This window comes from Oratosquilla oratoria, chromosome 10 (genome assembly GCF_046742065.1).
Source record: "Oratosquilla oratoria isolate Oo_2021 chromosome 10, ASM4674206v1, whole genome shotgun sequence".
NCBI classification, from domain to species: Eukaryota; Metazoa; Arthropoda; class Malacostraca; order Stomatopoda; family Squillidae; genus Oratosquilla; species Oratosquilla oratoria.
In genome coordinates, this window is record NC_134786.1 from 15,706,169 (window position 1) to 15,725,944 (window position 19,776).

The window sequence follows — 19,776 nt, forward strand, 5'->3', positions numbered from 1 at the left end:
CATCTCGACCCAGATCTAAAAGTAGACCCCGATCTGGACAACACAAGATTAATTATTGGTCCCAAACACCACCACTGGACTAGTCTTGAGGCACAATGTCCTTTCATCTTATGTGGAGGACTCTTCAGGTGTGATGCTAGTCATACTGATATCTTATAGTGGAGTGTGAGTCAAACACTTAACATGACATTGTCAAGTTTCACACCACTTTTCCCTGGCACATCAATCCAAAATGTACACCATGCAATATTCAACGCCGGCGTGGGAGTAGCCAATATCACACGACTACTAATTTACACAGAACCAAAATTAGATGAACTCTCAGAACTAGGAGTAACTAGAGTCTAACGTACAAAAAGAGACTGTATAAAGAGTGCATCTTGCATATTGTGCTTTAGTGGCATAATCAGATGCGATCTCGCATACGCTTAGTTGTGGTGTTGGATGGTAGCTTGTCCAATTAAACATTTGGTTTAGCTTTTCTATATATTTCCATCATAAGTTTCCCAAACACTTTGTTGCAGTTACATGTGTGTTCTTACACAAATGTAACCCCACCAAAACACCAACGTAAATTAGTTCTAAAGCCCTTTTCTCTCTGACTGATTGTTTCTCTCTGTCTGTCCTTGCTTCTCTTCTTCTTTCTAGTCTGAGATACGATTAAATAGACTCACTGAGTTACCCATTTCTATATGTTCTTCTATGTTTTATACTTCCTAACTTTGTACATTCTATTTTGTTACCGATGTCTTTATCATTATATGAACTATGATATTTTATAAATTAATTCTATTCTAACTTCTGATTTTGCCATTGTGAGTTCTGTGTTCTCCGTACTTGTTTCTTCTACATGCTGAATGATTAGTCTAAATTGTCATCAGTCCTGATATGACTTGCTTTTTCACACATTTGTTATCTTCTAGGGCCCGTATTAATGAGCGCGTGGCTAATCTGTTTCGTTTTTTCTACACTAGCATACAATACGATACAATACACTACAATCCAATACAATAGTGGGTTCGAGTTCCACATTCGTTACCAATTCCCTGCAGTGACGGCTACCTACCCCAACACTTCAAGCGCACAGGGCAAAAGTGACGGATTTGGTCGTAGTCACGTGACTTCTGGTGCAGGGTCCACCTTCATGTACAAGCAAAATCTTCTGCCATTATCAGCTACCAAAAGACCCGAATCCAAATCAGATTAATGAGAGTTGAATCAGGAATTCCTTTTGTAAAAACAGTGATACTCCTCCTTGGCGCCACCTTTTCCCTGCATTCCTGCCCCGGCAACCTCAACGAGGCCACAAATACAAGGACACATCGCACACCCTCACAACTCCATCCAGTCCCCTCCTCCCCACCGGACAGCCAGTACCAACCTCACACTAATTCATCGCATACTCGCACTATGAACCTATCCACCCTACCGTTCAGGAATAAGAACAAGTTCCCCATCTGAAACAACACAACGAGTGGGAAAATTTACACAAGTATCCTCTCAACATCAGAAGCGCCATATCAAATACTCAAACCACGATGTCCAAGCAATCTATTCCAACTTTGCACCCAACACATACTAACAGAATGCCCAATTTACACAACAATCCACAACAACTTAATCTCTTGCCTACCCTCTCAAACAGTAATGACTCTCCACCAGTAACTAAATAATTCCTCCACAATTTACTTTAAGAATATCCTAACCAAACTATAAGCACCCTTGTCTAGCTAGACCAATATATGAAATGCAGCGTGCGAGAGTAGCACGAGATTATTCACAAGGACAGAAGCTCCTGCAAACCACACCATGGACAACCAATCATCCAACCAATCATCCAACCATCCCCACAGTCCAGATCCACAAAAGCGCCCATTTACAGAGAACAAACCTGACCCGTATGGCTCGGCAACACGCTCTTCTTGCCTCAGTCGTCTCTCGGCCCCCGCAGTGCGCCCGGACCCAACTCTGTTGAATGATCTCAGATTGGTATCTAACTCCGCATCCCCAGAATTCTAATCCCTCCTCCTTATCCACACGCCTCATACCATCAACAGTGCCTCCTTACCCCTTCCCCCCCCCAAAAAAAAAAAAAATAATAAGGTACTATCTTGGTTCACTCACAGACAACCCCTTCTCCAGTAACCCCCATTAAGACAAAATTCACACCTGCACCTCATTAAAATTGTTCAGTGTTTTCTAACGATATCTTACGATAATTGTCAAACTATGTCTTTATAATATTTGTAACATGTAAACAAAATGGTCTATCCTGCAAAACGCACACACACGTAAACACACACACACACACACAAACACACACGGAAATATAGGTATGCAATGAAGCCATTGCAATACTGATACGATTGCAAGGTATACGTGAGGCCTCAATTTTCATCAAACGGTTCTAACATGGGCAAAAGGTGTGCGTAAACACACGAAGTTCAACACTCAGAGCACACACAAAACAAACAGCTTTACAAAGCACGAATGCACCAAAGACATCCTCATTAAGCACGTACGTAGAATACATATACTCCGCAAAAGGACACAGGTCAGGAAAATTGCGCTAACAAAACAAAAACACATAAAAATTCACAGACGAGCCTGTTAGTGTGTACGTCAAAGGTGTTATTTGATGGTACCTTGGTACATGACGGTTACATTGCCATGTACTCATCGTAGTGATGCAGAAATATAAAAGTCACTGTTGAATGGACTTATTCACGAGGAATATGTGACCATGCCTCATCTGTGGACTGCCATGCAAGGTCAAATTTTCTATGTAGCTTTGATGAAGGGCTGGGGGTCTCCTGAAAGAAAGATACGAAAATGTAGGTAATCTTCCCATCTGGCTGCCGCTAGGCGATTTTATTAAATCGAAGACGCATGCATGTTGGACCTCTTTTCGCTTTTATTCATAACAAAATTGTTTTCGTTACCAACAACGACATTTTTTTTATAGCCAAGAGAAACCCTTACACAGCGAATGAATTAAAACGTCCTAAATACATGTGTTGAGATATTCGTATACATATTGTGATGATTCACTTATGCACTCACTAATGAATTCACACGGATATGCAAGAACGCGTGTATACACGCGTGCGGATTCATAATTAATGTCTTTCGGAAATTTGGTTTTGTGTCGAAGAGATTATTTTCGAAACTGTTACTCAACGGTTCGTGATATTCATTTCATCAATGAGAACACAGAAAATATAGATAGTTTTTAGTTACCTTCCTTAGAGCAGCAGTAAGTTTAAAACTAGAATTCAACTGAAAGAAAAAAATGGTAATCCATACCCAAAACTGTTTCAGTAACTTAGAGAAGGGGGGAAGGTGGATCATCTTATGCTTGAGCAGGAGTTATCGATGTGGACGTCGAGCCTGTTGGGGAGTGAATAGAGCTTCTAGGAACGTTGAGGCAGTGTTTGGATAACACAGATTTTTTTACTGCATTTCTTACAGTGTTCAGAACTTCATTACATAAATCATTATACAAACATTTTGCAGTTTTGTGAGCAAACTTTCTTAACATTGATCGAGAACTCCTGTGTTGCCTATTAGAACCTACTGATTTGTTTGCTCTCCCAACAAGTGTTGCTGATCATTCGTTTTATTAATTAATTTATTTATTTATTCATATAATTATTTACTAATTGATTAATCTATGTGTTGATTTATTCATACATATATATACCAAAGGCTTTTTCCCCCTTACACAGGGGGTAGCCAAAAAGAAAAAGGCATAGAAATCACTCCCACCCATTTCATTTCCCATATATTCCACTCCCCTCCACCTTCCTCCCTCCCTCCTATCTTGGCACCTCCTGGATGACGGGTCATCCCTGCATCCTGTCCACTGCCCTGGGTCAGAAGCAGTGTCGCAAGACACAGCACATCCACAGCAAGGCCGCTTCATAAATTCGGCAACACCCCCTCTCCGTCCCCTCATGCAGAAAAGGAGAAGACGGGGAGAAATTCCTTCGTGATTTATTTTTATACGAATTTATTTATAATTTATCTGTTTATTAATTTATTTCTTTATTTCTTTATTTATATCTTTATTTATTTATTTACTAATCTATTTTCTTATTTTTAACAGGGAACTGAGAACGTTTCATGGTAGTGCATCACAGTCCAGTGTTCTTTAGGATATCATAACAGGTGATTAAGATTGATTATCTTAAATATCTATATAAGTAAAAAATAAACTGACCCTTCGCGTTTGGTGGTAAATCGGTAACACCGCCAACTACGGTGAAGAAGAAGAACTCGAAGAAGAAGAAGAACTCGAAGAAATCGAAGAAGAAGAAGAGGAAGAACTCGAAGAAGAAGAAGAAGAAGAAGAAGAAGAAGAAGAAGAAGAAGAAGAAGAAGAACTCGAAGAACTCGAAGAAGAGGAAGAAGAAGAACTCGAAGAACTCGAAGAAGAAGAAGAAGTAGAACTCGAAGAAGAAATCGAAAAACTCGAAGAAGAAGAACTCGAAGAACTCGAAGAACTCGAAAAAGAAGAACTCGAAGAACTCGAAAAAGAAGAACTCGAAGAACTCGAAAAAGAAGAACTCGAAGAACTCGAAAAAGAAGAACTCGAAGAAGAACTCGAAGAAGAAGAACTCGAAGAAGAAGGAGAACTCGAAGAAGAAGAACTCGAAGAAGAACTCGAAGAACTCGAAGAAGAACTCGAAGAAGAACTCGAAGAACTCGAAGAAGAACTCGAAGAAGAACTCGAAGAAGAACTCGAAGAACTCGAAGAACTCGAAGAAGAACTCGAAGAAGAAGAACTCGAAGAAGAAGAACTCGAAGAAGAACTCGAAGAACTCGAAGAAGAACTCGAAGAACTCGAAGAAGAACTCGAAGAACTCGAAAAAGAACTCGAAGAACTCGAAGAAGAACTCGAAGAACTCGAAGAAGAACTCGAAGAACTCGAAGAACTCGAAGAAGAACTCGAAGAAGAACTCTTTATTTTCCAAAAAAGGGGCGTAGCCCAGGGCGCGCAGCGCCCGCGCCTAAGGCGCAGCGCCGCAGGCCAAGGCCCCCGGCGCAGCCGGTGGGCTTGTTTACAATAAAATAGAAAATGGGGTGTTGGCAAAGGTCGTTATTAATGTTCAGAATCAAAATTCCATATCTTGAAAAAAATAATAAGTTAAGAAAGAAATGTAAACAAGGTTGATGTCTAATCTTTCCAACGAGGCTCTATTTTTTCAGACCCTTTATGTCTAAGGAATTTGTAGTACGCATGCGCGACTTAGACCTTCAGGTATGCTATGAGTAGATTATTCAGTCATATGTACTCGTATTTAACATACTCTTTACTTTCCGCCATGTAAACAATCAATTTCCATCCCACTCTCCTTTCATGAGTATAAGATCATTAAATGTTATTCTTAATTCGCTCATATTTTCATTTTCTCAAGTATTCGATTCGATTATCGAGTATATTCGTTAATGAATTTCCTTGCTTACTTCCACTCATCCCGACGTCACGATCGTCTGTCAATTGTTCTTCGCTTAATTTTGCAATTCAATTGAATGCGAATTATGTTGTCTCAATTCGTTCATAGTCTACTTCCTCTTGTAGACGATATTCATATTGTTTACGTTTTCTCCCACCCTCGCGATTCAACCGTCTGTTCGTTAATTATTTTCGCTTAATTTTACGATTAAATCGAATGTGAAATGTGTCATCTAATCTATGGCCACATCACCAGTCTTCTCTAATCACATATCAATACTTGAGAGTTACTATCTTTAATCTTGTTGTTGTCTTTTCCGGCGTTGTTAGGCCTTCCTGCGTTACCAAGAAGAAAATAAGAAATAATTGAATAAATTTAGAAACGGTGTGGTACGTTATAGCGTCGTACAATTCAAGATCTAAGAATATAGACCTTGGTACAATTCTTGTTATGTATTTTACTTACGTATTGCTCATTTGGGAATTGCATGTTTTCCCCATTGTATGATTAATATTGTAATTGTGTAATTATGTTTGGGATGTTGTTAGTCCTTAATATTGTCATTGTATTATTTATTTACAATTCTTGTACAGTCTAGGAAGAATCAAGCGAGCTTCTGTATATTTTTGTGCCAACTCAAGGGTTCGCGTCTAGCTGTTATTCTGACTCCGAACTACGCACGCATTTATATAATGTAGTGCTTTATCACATTGTGATTAATATTATTATTTACACTGATTCATATACTTTCATTTAGCCACCCTATAACATTCCCACCCACGTCAAATAAATAGATAGATAAATGAGTATAATACATACATACATATACCAAGGCTTTTTCCCCCTTACAAGGGGGGTAGCCAAAAAGGGAAAGGCATAAAATCATTTCCACCCATTCCATCCCTGAATACACTCCACACCCCTCCACCCTCCCTCTTATCTGAGCACCTCCTGGATGACGGGTCATCCCTGCACCTTGTCCACTGCCCTGGGTCAGAAGCAGTGTCGCAAGACACAGCACATCCACAGCAAGGCCGCTTCATTAAATCGGCGACCCCCCCTCTCCGTCCCCCCATTGCATAAAAGGAGAGGACGGGGAGAAATCCCTTCGGGCTGCGTCAACTTTTGCTCACACATACTACCTCACCCCCCACCCCCCCGCCCATTCCACCTCATGCAATCACATCATGATTATAATAATAGCTACACGAATAAATAAATAATGAATAAATAATAGATAGATTCTATTCTATATACCATTAGCCTTCTTCCCTCTCATAAGGGAGGCAGCAAAAAAAAAAAAAAGTGAATAGATAGATAGATAAATAAGTAACATAAACACCTGCATTTATTTATTCACAACGTCATGTCCTATTGAAGAGAAATTGCTTCATAAAAGCGTCATACAACGTCCTTGTCCAAATAGATAAGTGAATAGATAGATAAATAAATGAATAACATAAACAACTGCATTCATTAATTCATGACGTCATGTCCTTATGAAGAGAAATCATTTCATGAAAACGTCATACAACTTCCTTGTCCTTGAATCACGAGATCCTGTGGCTCAAATCGACTTTGGAGTGGCCGGTGGTAAGTTTGACTTCGATAGTGTCCCAGTTGACTTCGAAAATATAGTCAAGGTCAACCAGCCATATCAACCACACAAATACATTTAACATTTTTGAAAGCGCTTGGAAAGAAGATAAAAAAGAAGAAAAAAAAAACGGAAATTAGATTAAGCAACGGTGATGAAATGCTGCAGATACTGCAGCAGGACTCGCATCCGCCTGGTTGCGGGTTCGAATCCCGCATTCCTTTCCGATTCCCAGCAGTGAGGATTACCTGCCTCAATAATCCAAACGCATAGTAGGGCAAAGGCGACGGCTTCGGCCGCAGTTATGCGGCTCCTAGCGAAGGTTCCTTGAGGGTCACTGACCGGAAACCCGCAGCCCCACAGTAACCTACAACGGTCCTTGACTGTCGTTGTGATGTATTAATGTGGATGTTTCTTTGTCGCCCAGTTGATACATGAAAGAGGAACAAGAGAACAGTCGCTGGTTATCAGGTTTCTTGGCGTGAAAAAATGGAGGAAAGAGGGGTCTGAGATATTTTAGACCTGGACCGAAGACTGGCACCACGGGCTGTACTTCCAGATGATGGAATCTGAAGACAAACAAAAGGAGAGCATTCCGTCCGAAGCTAGTCTCTTCGAACTACCTTCATAACAGGCCCGTATCACTCGGCCCTGAACTGGAATGGGTAGATGGGGAATTATGAGCGAATGTGAGTTGTTATTGTTGTTATGAATCGTAGTTTACCAGCGCTTCTATCCTTGTGAGCCATCTCGTGCCGCTGTGGTCCGATACCCCTATATTTCACATGTTGGTGTAAGAGCGAAAATGAGACTGAGCCTAAACTAGCCGCGTCAGAGGGCGTGATCCCAGGGCAGCAGATGGGAGTGAGATCATGGGAGTGAATGAAAGAGGGAGTCGAGGAAGAGAGGTATGGGGAGTGAGGGAAGAGGGGGAGGAAAGTCCTAATTATCATTGTAGAATACTCCCACACAGCTGTCGGGTCCACGTGTCGCCGTTCCGCTAATCCGCGATCGCGTCTATCCGCTCGATCGGAACGGACAGAGACGGAAGCCTGTGGTGTCCCTGGGGCCGCATGTAAGAGCTTAAGGAAGAAGCTTATCGCCACAACGAAATAATTATTTGACATATTATGGCTTTGGATAATCCCCACCAAGCGAACTGGGGACGGAAGCCGGCAGCTGGTAAAGTGTCGGATTCTTGATGATGATCCAGCGTGCTCGACCGTCCCCGTGTGTTGGCCAGGAAAAGGGAGGGAGGGAGGAGGGTGGCTTCCGAGGGGGATAAGGTGAAGGGGGAGGGGGGTTGTGAAGAGGATGTATCCAGCCCCCAAACCACGAGGTCTTTGGTCAAGCGAGCTGGGAAGTTTTAAGTGCGTAATAAAGCGCACTTCCAATTCATTTCCTTGGTATTGTCGGATCATTATCTGGGTCTGTATGAGCCGACTTGTGGGCAGACTGGCAACGATGTGACCATCGTGGGAAAAGTGGATGTATTCAGGAGAATTATGTTTGATATGACGTGTACTGTAACATCCGTGCAACTATCCAGTTGCCTTTCACAACAACCGCAATTAGAACTACACAACAACCACAAACATAACTACAACCACAACAACCATATTGTTTCCATAACCACTGGTGTTCCCTGCATTGTGGACCTATTGTGTGGCCATTGCCACAGTCATTCCAACCATCATCTCCTTGTCTGACTTTCTTCCTTAATGATGTCCACATGACTGAACACAGGAAATTGCTTCCTGGGCAACTCCCTACCCTCTCCTCTCCTCCTCTCTCCTCTCCTCCCCTCCCCTCCCCTCCTCCCCTTGTTTGGAAGGGAAGTCTGGTTGCAATGACGCCCGTCCCCAACACAGAAACCCAACGTGGTTAAATTCAAGGTCAGTGGACCTTAGTTAAGGTCAAGGATTGATCTGGGTTAAAAGCAACACAGTCTTTAAATATTTATCGGCACTGTGTTATGCTTTATTTCTTGGTAAGTTCACTTGATTTTACTCGTCTCCTGAGCAGACTCAAGATTAGAAGTGATGATTACAGGACAAATGTTCACGCCTTCAGAGGTAAAAACAAATAAGAATAGATAAGTTGACAAATGAAAAATTTATGATGTAAAATATAATAAAGTAGAGTACAATAGAGTAAGATAATATAAGGCAAAATGGAATAAGATATCATATGATAGAATAGAATGAAGTAACGGAATGACAACTGCAATGACTTCAATTATTTGAGGTTCAAATGCTATAGAACAGAATATGGGAATATTCAAAATTGCAACGCTAGAAATAAATTTAATTTCCGTAGTGATTTTTCATTCATTTTTATTTGATTTTATTTTATCTTATTTTATTTTATTTTATTTTATCTTATTTTATTTCATTTTATTTTTATTTTATTTATTTATTTTTTAAGACTTTTCGTGTGAACTTCCGGGGCCTTTCCCCAATCCCTTCGCCAAAGCTTTCATATCTTCAAAGTTTCCAGTCTTTGTCTCTACTTTAATTTTCCTACAGACTATTCTTCCTCTGCCGCAACAACAAATTCAGCAAGATCGGATGGTCTGATCGAGGCGTTCCTAATCCTAAAACTGTACTTGAAAAAGCTTGAACGAACGAAACATTGTAAATCAATAAGGGCTTCCTCCTGTTATCTTCTCTGCCATCTTTAAACACATTTCTTCCTTTTTGTCTGCCATCTTTAAACATATTTCTTCCTTTTTTGTCCTCCATCTTTAAACATATTCCTTCCTTTTTGTCCTCCATCTTTAAACATATTTCTTCCTTTTTGTCTGCCATCTTTAAACATAGTTCTTCCTCTTGTAAGTCAGGAAATCTCAAATATTTATAACGATATATTTGGAACCCGATAATTCCAGAGACTAGAAGTATTCTTGCTCATAATTGGGACGTTATTTTCATTCTGAATATTGGAGATTTCTGAATTTTAAGATTCACAATAGAGAGACTTATTCATACGTAATTATGATCTCAGATAAAGGAGTATTTGTATATTTGTTCCAATTATTTGATTTTTAGAACAGTCAATATCACTGACTGTGTTCAGTGAAGTTGAAAAGACACAGCTGATAACCAATCAAATCTAATTATGGATTATCTTTCCCTCCGTTTTTTCATGACTAATTAGCAGGGTGGGAACCAATACATATGAAAAATGAGCTTCACTTGCAACATTCACAACAACTCCCAAACAAAGGAAAACCCGCCAAGCATTTTCCATTTGTATACCAAGTCGAGGAAATCGACTCATGACCTGTCGACGTGGCTTTGCACGATTTGGCTTCAGGGATCGACCGGGAGCGGGTGGTTGGGTTGGTGGTGGTGGTGACAGTAGTAAAGTATGTAAGAGGGATATCAGTTTTGTGGGTGTACCACCTAAGGTACTGATTTTTTTTTTTTTTAGGGGGGGGGGGAGGGAGGGACTTGTATATTCTGTGCAGGGGCACCACAGTATCATTTCAGTCTACTGTACGGAAATATTTTCCCATTCTAATGTGCCAGATAGTATGTATGTATATATATATGTATATTTTTATATATATATATATATATATATATATATATTTATATATACATATATATATATATATATTTTTTCTTGCAGAAATAAAAGTTCTCAAGGGAGGTTTTGAGGAGTATACAGTATAAAGGGAAATCGGACAAATCAGACATCTTCGTTAGGCGTGGCGAGTGAGGGAAGGAGGGAGTGATATATACTGCGAGAGAGAGAGAGAGAGAAAGGGAGAGAGGGGGTAGGAAGAAAGGAAGAAGGAGGCAGGGACGGGGAAATGAGGAGTAGGAAAGAGTGGGAGGATGGAGAGAGGAAGGAGGGATGGAGACAATGAAAGATAAAGGGCGAGGTAGGGAAAAAGAGAGAGAGAATGGGAAAAAAGACATTCAAATGGAATCGTGTAAGACTAGAGTTATCAGTGACAGTGTAAAAGTTGCGCTGAAACTGAATTAAATGAGTGAGCGTGAGTGAAGAATAGGAATGTCGTCTTGTAGTGAATGCAGAGCGTGAGTGAAGAATAGGAATGTCGTCTTGTAGTGAATGCAGAGCGTGAGAGGCGAGGAGGGTGGGGAGGTTGAGATGGGGATGTGGGAAAGGCCAATTTAGAAGGAGAGGGAAGTAAGGCAGAATGATTTAGCAGATGCCTGACGTCATGAGAATCAAAAAGTTCTTCACAAACACACGAAAAAAAAACTAGTTCCCAACGAAAAAAGAAGGAAAATAAACAACACTTGAAGGGTAATGATATGATAACTCTTCTATCTTAAGTGTCATTGTAAGTCCAGCTGTAAAACATTTTATGGTTATCATGCTTATAAGAAGATTAACGTCGCCAGTATGTACTTGAATGTTATCTCTACCAAAACTAATGTGGGAGAAGTACCTTGTACTCTCTCTCTCTCTCTCTCTCTCTCTCTCTCTCTCTCTCTCTCTCTCTCTCTCTCTCTCTCTTGCGTAATCACACGTATTGTTTTTGCACACACTTTTTTTCATCCATTGTGTTCCATACATCCACCACTCTGTGGGGAAAGCTGTTCTTTTTCAGTTCCCTTCTATAATTGTCCTTTTTAAGCTTCTTTCCATGTTCACTTGTGTTTTTTTTCTTCTCAATTTAGCAATGTGTGTGTGTTGTGTGTGTGTGTGTGTGTGTGTGTGTGTGTGTGTGTGTGTGTGTGTGTGTACAATTTCACACATATACGTAAACATACAGACATCAAGCTTGAGTTCGCCCCCCCTTCCTCAACAGAAACACATAAATCAAATACGTCTTCGCACTGAACGCTGTGACTGATGGCACTATTTTTTTTATTGTCGTTGCCGTTATGCTATTATATTAATTTTCCTGGGCACCCTTCACCTCCATAACAAAGAATTTAAGGTTAACATTGATGCCACTCGGCCTAAGACAACAAAAAAAGTAAAAAACAAAAAACAAAAACAAAAATAGAAACAACAATGTAAACGTAAACACAAAAAAAGAAATCAAGTCATTCGACAAATACAACAAAAGACCTCTCAAGGGAATATCATTGATGATGCCTCTCTCCCTCCCTCCCTCCCTCCTTCTCCCCCAGGGCCCAATCCCCCCTTCCCCCACAGCCACTCCCACCTAGTCTCGAGCCTCAATAGGTCTCCTCATCCCATAAAACGAATTTTGACCGCAATTGCTACCAAGAGTCGAGCTCAGCAATACAAGATAATGAAATACATAAGCCCAATTTAATGAGTTAAGATGTAGATAGACAAATGAATTAAAATGTGTGTTTGTGTGAATGCGAGAGCGAGTAAATGAGACAGTGCGAGATCCCGAGTGAATGTGTGAACGACTGGCAAAGTGAGAGGGAGTGAGAATCAGGATGAAAGTGAGGATGAGAGTGAGTGAGTGTGAGCGAGTGAAAAAGCGAGAGAGCAAATGAAAGAGAGAACGAGATTGGATGAGTGATAATGAGTGAAAGTAAGAAATCAAGTAAGATCGAGTGAGAATGAATGAGAGTGAGAGAACAAGAACATCAGTGAAACCTTTTCAAGCTGAGAATGGGGCTCGAACCCGGGAATCCACCTTTCGGATCCCGAAACGCTAACCACTGTACCAGTAAGCCGCGTACGCGCGAATGTAGGTATGTATGTGTGTGTGTGTGTGTGTGTGTGTGTGTGTGTGTGTGTGTGTGTGTGTGTGTGTGTGTGTGTGTGTGTGTGTGTGTGTGAGCGTGTGTGTATTGTGTTTGATTTAATAAATGTGTACTGAAACAGTCATTCTAACACAACATAGGAAACGCGTATCTTCAAGACGTAACGATAACTGGAAATCTAAATAAACATATATTTCTGCCCGTCATCCTTTAACTCTTTCTAAGTGGTCCTAACATACCTATGGCATTGCGCAGATAGATTCTTTTCTTGTTTCTAGCTTCAGTGTATTTTTTTTTATTGAGGTCAGCTGACTGGCAAAAGATCGTCTCTTAAACTGGCATTTTTGTTGTGTTGATGCCATGGCCGCCAATGACTCTTCCCCTCCCTCCCTTCCCCTTCTCCTCCTACTCTTTCTTTACTTTTTCTCCTCTTCTATATATTTTACATTTCCTCTTCCTACACCTCCTCTTCCTTTACGTATTTTCATTTTTTTTGCTCTTCTTCCGTTTTGCCTCCTCCACCTTTTCCTGGCCCTGGTTTCTTATGGCTCCTTCTCAGACTGTCCTTTTTCATTTTTTCCTTCCTCCTTCCTCTCCCTTCCTCCTTCCTCTCCCTTCCTCCTTCCTCTCCAACTGTATTAGAGCCGTCAGCATGTGTTACCACCATCTTCACTGCCATTACTCTTCACTCTGTCACGCTTACTACGAGACAAATTTTGAGTTTTATTTGAAATGTTGTGTTCAAGTGACTCGACTGGGTGGGACCGCGCGCTCTGTTCATGGCGGCGGCGTCTGTGATGACGACTGCAAAAACAATGATGATGATGATGATGAATGAGATGCTAGTAATGATAATGATGATGATGGCGACAAGACAGTCATATCATCATCATAACCACCACCTCTACCACCACCAAGACCACTACAACTATCACCACTACCACCACTACTTGTGGGACATGTTCGATACAGATGAATACGCTTGCTACAGCTTCTCAGAATATATCAACCACTGTAGTAGTACTTGGGAGTGCTGCCAACTGTGCATCACAATGGACCACAACCACAAATCACTACTAATCCACCCAAGGATTTACATCATCTTGCAGCTCTGCGTTACTCTTCTGCCCACCATCATAATTATTATGATCTACCCAGTAACTTCAAGAAACTACTATCCTTTCTACAATTACTACCACCACCTTTAATACAGCCAATGCAATTACTCCTACCACCAAAATCATCACCTTTTAAAGCTACCATCAGTACCATTACATCACTACTATAAAAGAAAAAATTACATGAGCATCATTAATATAGTATCACAGTCCCTATTACCATTCCTGTCGTCCAACGGAGCACCACCATCATCAAAACACACTACCAAAGCGACAGGACCGTCTCCTCGCGCCGGTCATGTCCACAATAGAGAAATATGGTGTTGTCATCATTTGGCCTGACCAGCTCCTGATCACTCTCTCTTGCTTACTCTAGACTATCAACCCTTAGAACTCGTCCTGGGCATGTTGCTGACATGTGCTACGGAAGAATAGTAAAAAAGAGAAAAAAAAAAAACAATGGACGGAAATAACTACAATATCCGACGTTTCGACAGATTCTTGATCGTAAATTTGCGATTATGTAGATTTACGGCGTAATCTGAGACCTAGATCGTAAATGGTCGACATAAGTAAATGTGCCTGCTACAGATTCATAGAAGACGACAACCAGTGTAAGTACTCAGAGGTGAAGCCAGATGCGCAGTCACTCAAAAAAGTATCGGTAAGAAATCATACGGAAATTGACGTAAGTAAATGCTAAACTCTGACACATTGTTCAAAAGACTTGGAAACTGTTGGTACGCCTGTGTATCAATGCCCCAGTGTTTCTCATAGCTTTGTAGTTTATAAATGTGCGTCTTAATTATATTTAAGTTTATATATTACGCAAATGTTATATTACTTGGAAGAAACAACCTGTTAACTGCTAAGGAGCTGTGAAGTGTTTTATTATAGGGCGAATGGCTGCCCCTCTGGGAGGGCGAAGGTTGAAAATGGAGTAACGGGTAGGGGTTGCCATGTAGACAGGAGAACCTGTAACGTTGTCTAGGCCGAAAACATGTTGTGGTGTGGCAATATATATTGCGTATGCTCTGGTGTGTGTGTGTGTGTGTGTGTGTGTGTGTGTGTGTGTGTGTGTGTGTGTGTGTGTGTGTGTGTGTGTGTGTGTGTGATTTCAGTAACAATGAAATATTAACAATTCTTGTCGGTGCAAATATAATTACTTTCAATCTTGTCACATCTTCACGCATTAAATGCTTATTCTACACCACGTATTTTAACGGGGGGTGGGGAGGGAAGGTAGGGCGCAACTCTGTCACGACTACCAACTGTACAGGAACATCGATTCTGTTGTTTCACTCGTCTCCCACGAACACCTAAATCCACCTACCGATACTTTTTTGAGTGACTAAACACTCAGATTCCTGTATACAAGGATTCAAATAGATCTTATACTTTTATACTGAAACATTACAGTGCAGGTGTAACATCAATATCATAGGTGCCATCTATAAACACAAGCATAATACGAAATTGTTGATCTTAAAATCCATAGTTTGACGACAACCTTCTGTTTGAACATTTCTGGTAATAGATGGCGTGCTTGTCGCTCCTTCATATATTGGAAATATGTCTGCTAATAGATTTTTGTATTGGAATATTCCCAAAACAAATAGTCACCATCATCTGACTGTCGAGAATGATTATTGTCGAGATGAAATTAAACTGCTCGATACATCCGCAGTGAAATTCAACTTCATTAAAATAGGTAACGGTAATTCATACCAAACATTCATAAAACATTTAGCAGTGGAAAGGGGAAGGAATGGAACCGACTGAACCTTTAATAGTGACCGCTTTTGAACGTGCAGTAAATCTCTCTGTTACGGAATTTCCCAAAGTGTCTTCAGGGCAGCAATTGTGAAGTATGAATGCAAAGTACCGGCTACTCAGTGAGACTCGTTCACTGCTTGTTACCAACCTAATTCATGAACGTTAACTTTAGCTGTATAAGCACGTAACAATCTTCTCCTGATGTGGATCTCATTCACAATGTTATTCCCACGGGAGACAACCCTAGGAGGAGGAGAAATCAACAGAGCTCATGGGCTGGGCCCTTCGAGAGCTGTTTTAAATGGGAAGGGTGGATGGATGGATTGGAACAACCTTGGGAAATGACGTCGTGATGCAAGTGAAGCGACGAGCCTCCTGGCGTACATTAGTGTCCGCAATAGTACGTGCGCTGCATCAGTTGTTGTTTTTTTCATGTGCACGTGAACATAAGTGTGCGTGCGTTCGTGTACTGTATATAGTTCTTGCATTCCTGTAAAGTATGAAATCCTACACAGTTTATGTATAATGGGTATGCGTTGTGTTTCGTCGAGGTAAGTTATCCAGACACCTTGAAGATCTGATTATTATAGTTGTATTCCATGGTCAACAAGTAGTCGACGCTGCCACGGACCATCCTCGTGCAACATTTTTCTTGCATGTGATTTACCACGGACTTGGCTCTCGTGTTGGACTCATGGTCGACAACACGCGCGCGCGTGTGTTTATGTGAGTACGCATGCAACCGTATTCATTGGGAAGTTTAGCACGTGTCTGGACGAGCATGCGTTTGTCACGTGCCTGTTGTTCATCCAAGTGCGCACACGCACGCAAATGCAAGCACACATACACGAAAATGCATGCACACACTCTACGAGCATTTTCCCTTCCTGAAAACTACAATTAGGTAAATGTAATTAGGACGAAACACACGCAAACACATACATACTTACATTGCCCTTGATATCGTACTCTGCAGTGCAACATTTTCTTACTTCCCTGGTCATACATCGCGTAATCCGTAAGAACCACCTTCTTCTCTATTCAAAACACGCCCTATACTACCCCAATTATCTTCGTTTTAACTTTCGGGGAAATTCCCGATCTTGCTGTCTGATAGACTGACACGGTTGCTATAGGGGCATAGGCTATCCAGATAGTCATCACTGGTATGATATAATACTTCCCAAACTATTGATAATTAAGCTATTGATCTAATAATATAAATTTGCCTATGGACAAATGTATACTACCTTTCCACACTTGTCCCACCGATTGTGAACGAAGTTCACTGTGGGGAGAGATGGAATGGAGTCGAGAGAACGAGTTGCCAAAAGCCACCAAGTGGAATTATAATTTTTTATCTTCACTGATGCTAGAACGATTCTACACTGTAGTCAGTGTTGGGCTGATCTAGGTAGGAGTAGTAAGATCCGTGTTGTGCATGCTGTACCAACTCCGAAGTTATCAATTCGAAATTAATATCGACCAATGGCAACTTCTTAAAATTTGAATGCACTAAAGGTGGTAAACAATCTCGCGTCAACGAGCATGCGAAAGAAGGAGGGATAATCTGTCATTGTCGCCACTTGGCAATCCCGTTGTCCACTTTCTCGCGGAAAGAGGAACTATTTTACACACCCTCGTGGGAGAGGGAGGAGACCGACAGACCGAGGGAATGAACGATTCGTCGTGCCAACTCTTGACTTGACTCCCTACGGCCAGAACACGAGCGGCAGGTAGACGGTAAACACTGGCTTCGTGTAGGCAGCGAGACCAACAGAGTTGTACGTTGTATTCAGAGATCTTGTACCAGAACCCATGTGCTGACGAGTGTTATTTGTGGTTTAGTCTACATTGGAATATAGTTGTTCCTATTTGAAAAAAGAGGAAGGTATTATTGGATGAAATAGATTGTGCGTTCTTGTAACGAAAGTAGTGTACAGATACGACCGTACTATCAACCATGTGATATTTCAGTGTGAATAACGAAAGTACTACTATCCCGTTGCTTCCGATGAATGTGTTCGTACGAAATAAGTTTGATATAAATGATGTGGAGAAATAAGGGCATTCCTTAATTATCAACAAGTTTCTCAGTGACAGCATGTGGTATCAAAGAATGATTATCTGTGCGTTACGGAATGCATAGGACACGGAGTGATTACAAAAGGACTGTATGTAATGAATAGTGTAAGAGTGCAAGGATGAACTGTGATGTAATTATTTTTGTTGGTTCCGTTAATCGTGCTTTATTGATTAAGAATAGGCCAGGCCAATATATGACTGCTGACGATTCTGAAATACTCATTAAGTATGTAAGAGAACCTTGTAAATATTGTGTTATACAGGAGGATTGTGTTATTTTTCAACAGTTATACCTTAGTGATCATTCAGAACTATAAATTTTTATAAAGTGTGTGATGCGTAATTGTGATAATTCAATTGTCCGTCAACATAATTAAATTAATTTACGTATATTGAAATTAACCCGAAAATAATGTTATCAGGTTCAGAGTTTGGCCTTCGCTTTAAAGGTCACACTTCAGCCGAATAAAATCACCGAACGGCAGCACCATCACCCCTGAAACACATCATCGAGAGAAATGTCAAAATTGGCAAGTGGAAATCAATATTTTTTTTTCTTATTGGTGTTACAAATGACTAGTTATGTCGGCAACAAATTTGAGAACACAATGCTCTCTCTCTCTCTCTCTCTCTCTCTCTCTCTCTCTCTCTCTCTCTCTCTCTAATCTAAAAATCATAAAATATCTAATATGTCCTAATATTTAAAAAAAGATCAACAATCTACAAAATTCCGAAAATCAGGTAAACTTAGTCGTATTCTGATACATTCTCGAAAAGCATTTTGGTTCCCAATTATATTAACGAAGTTTTAAAATGACAAAAGAACGAACTTAAGGTGTTGACTGAACTCTACGGGATGTCGACGACTAGTCTGGGATGCGGGCAGAGACGGTCTCGATTACCAAGAGAATTTAAGCTAATTATAAAACAGGTGTCGAATGATACCCGGTACTATTCTTTTTTAGCATTGAATTACAAAAAAAAAAAAAAAATTGAACAACAAACTAGCGAAATAATTAAGAGGAGTAAGATGCATCCATCCCACGCCACTATCAACAATCATCACAACTACCAAGATAATATAAACACCCGTTTTCATTGTCGATACGAATGCCACCAGCATTAGTATAAACAAAAACAACAACGTGTGGTTTTGTAAATGCAGTTGTATAAATGCAGCAGCAGCAACAACAAATACTGTATATTTACGTAGTTCTGGTGTCCGCACAAGTCCAACACCATCCATTTACACCAACACCAACAGCCGCCAATTCGTTTAATGAATTTATCACCACGGCCCTGACAACAACACTTAATCATGCGTACGTGTATAGTGCCCACGGCCACTTAGTCCAACACAACAAAATTATTTTTACGTCCCCTACCTCTACACCAACCTAAAACTAACCTAATGTAACCTAACCTAACCTCTGTCAAACCTTAAGGGGCCATTTACACGTTCAAATGGTTTGACAAACCCGGTTTATCGAACCGATTTATCATAAGGTTTGAATAGGTGTCAGATGGTCAAATCAAACGATCCAACCTCAGTGTGGCTCGTGCAGTAAGCAGATGCCTCTCAACCAAGACATATTAATTGCTGTTGGTTTAGCGGTGGCATTAAGGAAAAAGAAAAGAGGATCAAAGTAGACTAAGGATAAGTTGTTGAAGAGAGACCAATTTTTACATACCAACTTGCTTGACGATTTAAAATTCGAGCCAGATGACTGGCGTAGTTAAATGAAACTGCACGAGACAGCATATTTAGATCTGCTGAGGTGTGTCACATCGTATTTTATTAAGCATAGTCCTTCCATAAAGCTGTATGTTCTCTATATTTGCGGATATATTCCAATAACACCCTCCTCTCATTCCTCTTTCCATGTAATTGTTGTGTCCATTGCAAGGTGCGAACAGCTACTGAGGTTTGACGTTTGACCGTCGTTCTCACAATCAGACGGTTTGTTAATGACGTCATGTCGCTTGGAGGCCGTCCACAAAAGTCAGGCTTAGCCAGAGTTGCTCCAAACTGTTTGACAACCAAATATCCCGTTCATATGGCCAAACAT

The 19,776-nt window shown here is 40.6% G+C and overlaps 1 long non-coding RNA gene across 2 annotated transcripts in view; it reads right to left on the minus strand.

Moving 5' to 3' along the window:
• The window catches only part of LOC143029116 (uncharacterized), a 61,993-nt gene extending 44,975 nt beyond the window's left edge, over positions 1–17,018 (minus strand). For both annotated transcript variants that reach the window (XR_012966768.1, XR_012966767.1), the window contains exons 1-2: positions 16,873–17,018; positions 2,646–2,813 (exon numbers count right to left, since the gene is read on the minus strand). This is a non-coding gene — a long non-coding RNA (uncharacterized LOC143029116). The remainder of the gene's footprint in view (positions 1–2,645; positions 2,814–16,872) is intronic.
• Between the last annotated feature and the right edge of the window lie 2,758 nt (positions 17,019–19,776).